Raw genomic sequence first — 6,000 nt, forward strand, 5'->3', positions numbered from 1 at the left:
TCTCCAAAATTTAGGTTGTGAATCCTTAAAATGTAACTCACTAAGTTTTGCCAATGTTTTGAGCATTTTGAGAGCTTTAATTCGGGATGGGGTCCCCTTCGAGTGTTGAGTGTTCCAAGCTGTCTCAAACATATTGTATGTACTATTGTACATCCTCTGCTGAAAATAAAACATCTTTAGAACCAGTTGTTCACAATAATTATAGCCCAATCTCAAAATTGCCTTTAATTTCTAAGATGTTAGAGAGAGTTGTCTACACACAGCTCTACTCTTACCTAAATAAGTTCAACATCTTAAATACATTTCAATTAGGCTTCAGATCTCTACACAGTACTGAATCTGCATGGTTGAAGGTAACTAATGATATTTTCCTTTCCTTGGATTAAGGCTCACATGTGGTTTTAGTATTGTTGGATCTCAGTGCCGCATTTTACACTATTGATCATGATATTCTTTTAGATCGTCTGCAGTGTATGGTTGGCATTCAGGGCACGGCCCTCCAGTGGTTTGCCTCTTATTTGAAAGGAAGAATGTTTTCTATTAACTTAGAAAACTTCTCCTCTACATCAGCTCCTCTATTATGTGGGGTCCCGCAAGTGTCGATTTTAGGACCCTTACTATTCTCTGTGTACATGCGCCCACTGTCCTAAATGTTTCAGAGATATGGCATGTCTTATCATTGCTATGCTGACGACAGGGCTGGACTGGTAATCTGGCATACCGGGCATTTTCCTGGAGGGCTGACACACTTTGGGATCAGGGGTGGACTGGCCATCTGGATAACCGAGCAGGCCGGTGGTTTGGCTGCGAAACGGCTAATAATGATAAGCTAAAATGAGCCGCCGTATTATGCAAAATGGACCACAAATCAGCTCTGCGATATGCAGAAAAGGTCCCAGGGCCCAGTCCAGCCCTGGCATATGAAACTCAGTTTTATTTTCCAGCATGCTTGTATAAAAAATGATCAATAGAGAATGCCCTAAATTGCTTCGCTGATATTAAGTGCTGGCTGGATGACAATTTCTTACAATTAAATGAGAGTAAATCTGAAGTCCTGATTCTCAGCCCCTTCAAGTCCTCTTTACCTGGACTGGGCGACCAATTTCAGATTTAGAAATTGTGATTCATTCGCTTATATCGTCAAAGTTAGATTACTGCAACTCATTGTATACCGGACTGCTGCAAACTGCTTTGTCCCATTTACAATTGGTCCAGAATGCAGCTGCTAGTCTCCTTACAGGGTTGAGGATGTTTGACCACATTACACCAGTATTAGCATCCCTACACTGGCTCCCAATAAAATGGAGGATAGATTTTAAAATTGTGCTCTATGTATATAAAGCTCTATCTGGTCTCGCACCAGATATTATTGTCCCTTACTCTCCTACTAGAGCACTTAGGTCAGCTGACCAATGTTTGTTGAAAGTTCCTTGTTGTCGCTACAAATTTAAGGGTGATCGGGCATTTACTATTATAGGCCCCAAACTCTGGAACAAGCTTCCACTTAATATCAGGACAGCTCCGACGCTCTGCCTTTTTAAAATCTGCTTTAAAAACAAATTTTTATTTGTTTGCTTTTGAATACATTTTAATTAGGGATATAGATTTTAGACTCTGGTATTTATTAGTATTTATATAAAGGTATATTATGCATATTATGTTGTGACTGAATTATGTATTGTAAAGGACTTTGGGTCAACTCCTGTTGTTATAAATGTGCTCTATAAATAAAGGTTGAGTTGAGTTGAGTCCAACATTCGACCGGAGCGGGTCCCTGTTGAGCATTTTTCTGCTTAAATATGGGACAATAAGCCTTCAATATGGGATGTTTTGCCTGCTAAAATATGGGGCAATAATTGTCACAGTTCCTCCTGACCAGGGGCGTGTCTACGTGGTCCCCCCTGCCCCCCTGAAATTCGATTGGCCACCCCAGGTGCCCCCCCATAAGATGTCTTGTGATTGGTTCATTTTACGGCCAATCAGTTTATAGACTCTACTGAAGTTCGTGATTCAAAGAAATATTTTATTTATTATTATTTTATTTTTTTTAAAGCTTAATAAAGTCATCTTTATTGCCAAAAAAAGAATACAAATCACAAGTGACTTATCAAAATATACATAAACATTTTCTCAAATAACTACTGTCTACAATTGCCGTAAATTGTTTCGACATACTTTTTTTTTATTTTTATTATCCTTCAACAACACAAACAAACAAGGTACAACAACAAATCTCTGAATATAACCTCAATTGTTCAGCCATAGGTTGAGCATAGCTAGTACAAAGAACAGAAAACACACTATGAACAAACCAATAATTAAATAGAAAAAAAACAAAAATAAATAAAAAGGGACTTTTTTAATTAATTTAAATGTATCCAAAAGAGAAATCAGTTTAAGGGCTTTCTGATTTTTAACAAATTTTAAAGATTTGCACAAGAGTTTAACCTCATTCATCCAGTGATTAAAGTTGGGTTTAGATTTAAACCATCTGCATTTATGAATGAAAAACTTTCCAAAACATAACAAGAAATTAATACTATTAATTTTTAGACCTTAACCAATTCTGCACCTCACTCCAAAAGGGTTGCACCAGATCACAATCAAAGAAGACATGCTCTAGATTTTCAATATTTGTTTCACAAAAAACACAATTATTCACATCAAAATAAAATTTCAATATTAAAAATTCTTTAGTAGGATAAATCTCATTTAAAATTTTGAAGTTCACCTCCTTAGCTTTAGTAGGGAGAGGAAAAGACAAATAATTTTTCCTAATTTTTTTTATTTCAACCTTATCAAAATCTTTAAGCACGTATTCCCGTCTAATTGGGTTTGGGTAATAAGCCTGTAAAAAAAAAAATTCTAATGACTCTATTTGTACATTTTTTATCACAAAAATCCTAACCTTCTAAGGAGAGCTGTCTCAGTACTGGGGAGATTTTGGAGTACAACATGTCTTCTTTAACCATTAATCTTAAAGGAATTGGTATAGCTCTAATCATTCTATTAAACATATTAACGGTACACTGTACTTGGAATATCTCACAAAACTCTCTATACAGTAACAAATTTCCATTATCATCCAAGAAATGGGCAATAGCCCAAATCCCTTTAGATATCCATTCTTCAAGATATACAGATTTTCTGCCAAATTTGATATATCTACTATTCCACACTGGAGTGTTGTGAGGAGTGAAGTTATGTTTGAACAGTAGTTTCCAATAGAGCAGCACCTGCTGATGAAAGGCTGAAAGTTTAACTGATAACGAGGTGCACTCAAAGTCACAACATAACAGAAAGTGTATTCCCCCCAGTTTGTTAAAGATAGCATTGGGGACAATAAACCAAAAGGAGTGGCTATTTTGAATGAAGGATTTTAACCATTTCAATTTCAAAACACCATTCATAATGTCAAAATCGATAGCATTCACCCCACCGTCTTCATATTTTTTAATCATGTCCTCCTTTTTAATGTACTGACACTTATTTCTCCAAATAAATTAAAAATTCACCTTAGTTATTAATTTAATCATTCGTGTCGATATGTTCAAGGAGAAGGCTGGATAGATGAGTCTGGACAAACTATCCATTTTAGATAAAAGAACCCTTCCAAAAATTGTAAGATCCCTCTGCAGCCATCTATTCAATATGAACTTACATTTATCTATGTTATTCAACACATTTTATTCTCCATAACATCTTTATCTTTAGAAATAAAAATCCCCAAATATTTAACTTCCCTTTTAATTTGTATATTAGATAATGACTGTAAAGGAAACTCATGCAGGGTTAATATTACACATTTGTTTAGGTTTAAATGTAGCCTCGAAGCTTTAGAAAACTGGTTAATAGAATATAAAGCTCATGGAATTTGATATTCATTCTTTAGGAACAATGTTGTATCGTCAGCAAACTGACTTATAAGTACATGTCTATCCAACACTGAAATACCTTCAATACCATTATTTTAAATCAATATAGATAATAACTCTGCAACCATTATAAATAATACTGGTGAGCTTGCCAGTCACCACCGAAACAGAAGAATCCAGCTGTTTTAGATGAGGTCTGCCTTCTTTCTTTTTCTACTGTTTCCCTCTCTTTCTGCTACGGTTTTTATTGTTTCTAAACTAAAGACTGTTCTTTAATATATTAGCAGAGCACAATGTAATGGTTCCATATTTTATTTTTAAACTGTGGTGTTTTCATTTGAACTGTTACAGTGCTAAAACTTTAACTCTGTGTTACTCAGCTTTTTTGTAAATGAATCTGAAAGAAATGTTGAATGAAACACTATGATGTTTTGGCCAAACCATTTGAATTATTACAGTGGGGGGAATTTTTATTTTTAATTATTATTATTTGAAAGAGATTGTGAATAAAACTACTGTTTATTGTAATGGCCAAACTAATTAAAAGAAAATAGTTGACATCGTTTCTGCTTCTGGGTTTTTAAAATTGCTCATTATTAAAATTGCTTTTATTTTATAAACTTGTTAGTTTTATAAAAACACTAAAAATAATAAACACTGGCTCTTAAATTTAACGTAATGGATATATACAGGGATGACAAAAAACTAAATTAATCAAAAATGTGCTTTATTACTACATTTGTTTACAAGTAACTTTATTCAAGTTAAAAAAATAATAAAATCAATAGGATTTACGTAATATACTGTAGAATTTCACTTTTTTTTTTGGTCACTGGCGGCCACCCCGGTTGGAGGCAGTGCCCCAGCATGGCCCCCCCACTGAAAATGCTCTAGACACACCCCTGCTCCTGACACTCCCAGCACTTACACTCCACGATCTCTCTCTCCCGAGTACCTGCACCTGAAACTCGTTTCCTCATCCATCAGCTCCACCTCATAAGCCCTACTCTCTTGTCACTCTTTGTCTGGTCTCAACGTCGATTACAGACTCACTTACCTGCTTCCACTTCGAGACGCAACGTTGTCTACATTCCAAGCTCCTACATTCCAGCAACGATCTCCCAAGTTCTCCTCTCCATCGCTCCAGTGTGTTCACATGGCTTATGGAGAATTTATAATGGTTTTGTGTTGTTTAAAGGCCACCAATTAATGCCTTCTTATGCTCCTGTCCTTTGGTCGCTAGACAGAACCGATGCCGTGACTAACGATGGGATGACTTAAAGACTGCAACCAAGACTAATGCATAGTCACATTAATAATAACCACTTGTAGACTTGGATCATGATGTTCAAGACACATACACTACTTCTGTGACATTTTTTGGTGCTTTTAAAGCTTTAAATTGAGGTTATAGGTTCAATACAAGTTATGCTCAATAAACAGAATTTGTGGTATAAAAGTTCTACTATAATATAATTAATAAAAAAACAAATTTTATGTTTTGCATTGAATTGCTGCCTCCCAGAGCCAAAGCTTGAAGTTCAATGGAGCATATGGACAAATGTGAGCTCCAGTTTCGGGATGAAATGCCCACAGAGTGGAGGCAAAAGTGAGTTGTATTTTCAGTTGTAAAGTATGTTTTATATATATATATACAGTCAACAGGAATGCATATTTGATTAATTCTATTAATGTGTGCGCAATTACTTCCTTGTTTCCACGGGACCAGAACCCTCTGAGGCTGCTTGTGCAATGTGCTCTCAGTAGTGCTCGAGGGAAATGTGATCACACTTGAACTGATTCAAAAATGTCTGATTTGGGACGACACTTGTCAGTAATTTGGCTGAAGGGGGTTGATTTAAGGTGCATGAACCTTCGGAAGCAACATGCCGATTTTCTGTGTGATTATGTTGATACTGTTGCTGGTGTTTTAAAGTGCCTTGAGTCGATGATACAAAATTCAATGAATCTTCAATGAGTTTTTGGCATTGCCTTTTTTATCTATTCAAGAGAGATTACATCAGAAGAATGTGTCAATTTGAATCCTATTTTTAAGCAATCCGAATGAAAACAGCTTTTATAAGGTTGAAGAGGGCACTTGGATATGACGGTTAGGACGATTTTA

This window comes from Xyrauchen texanus, chromosome 27 (assembly GCF_025860055.1).
Source record: "Xyrauchen texanus isolate HMW12.3.18 chromosome 27, RBS_HiC_50CHRs, whole genome shotgun sequence".
NCBI classification, from domain to species: Eukaryota; Metazoa; Chordata; class Actinopteri; order Cypriniformes; family Catostomidae; genus Xyrauchen; species Xyrauchen texanus.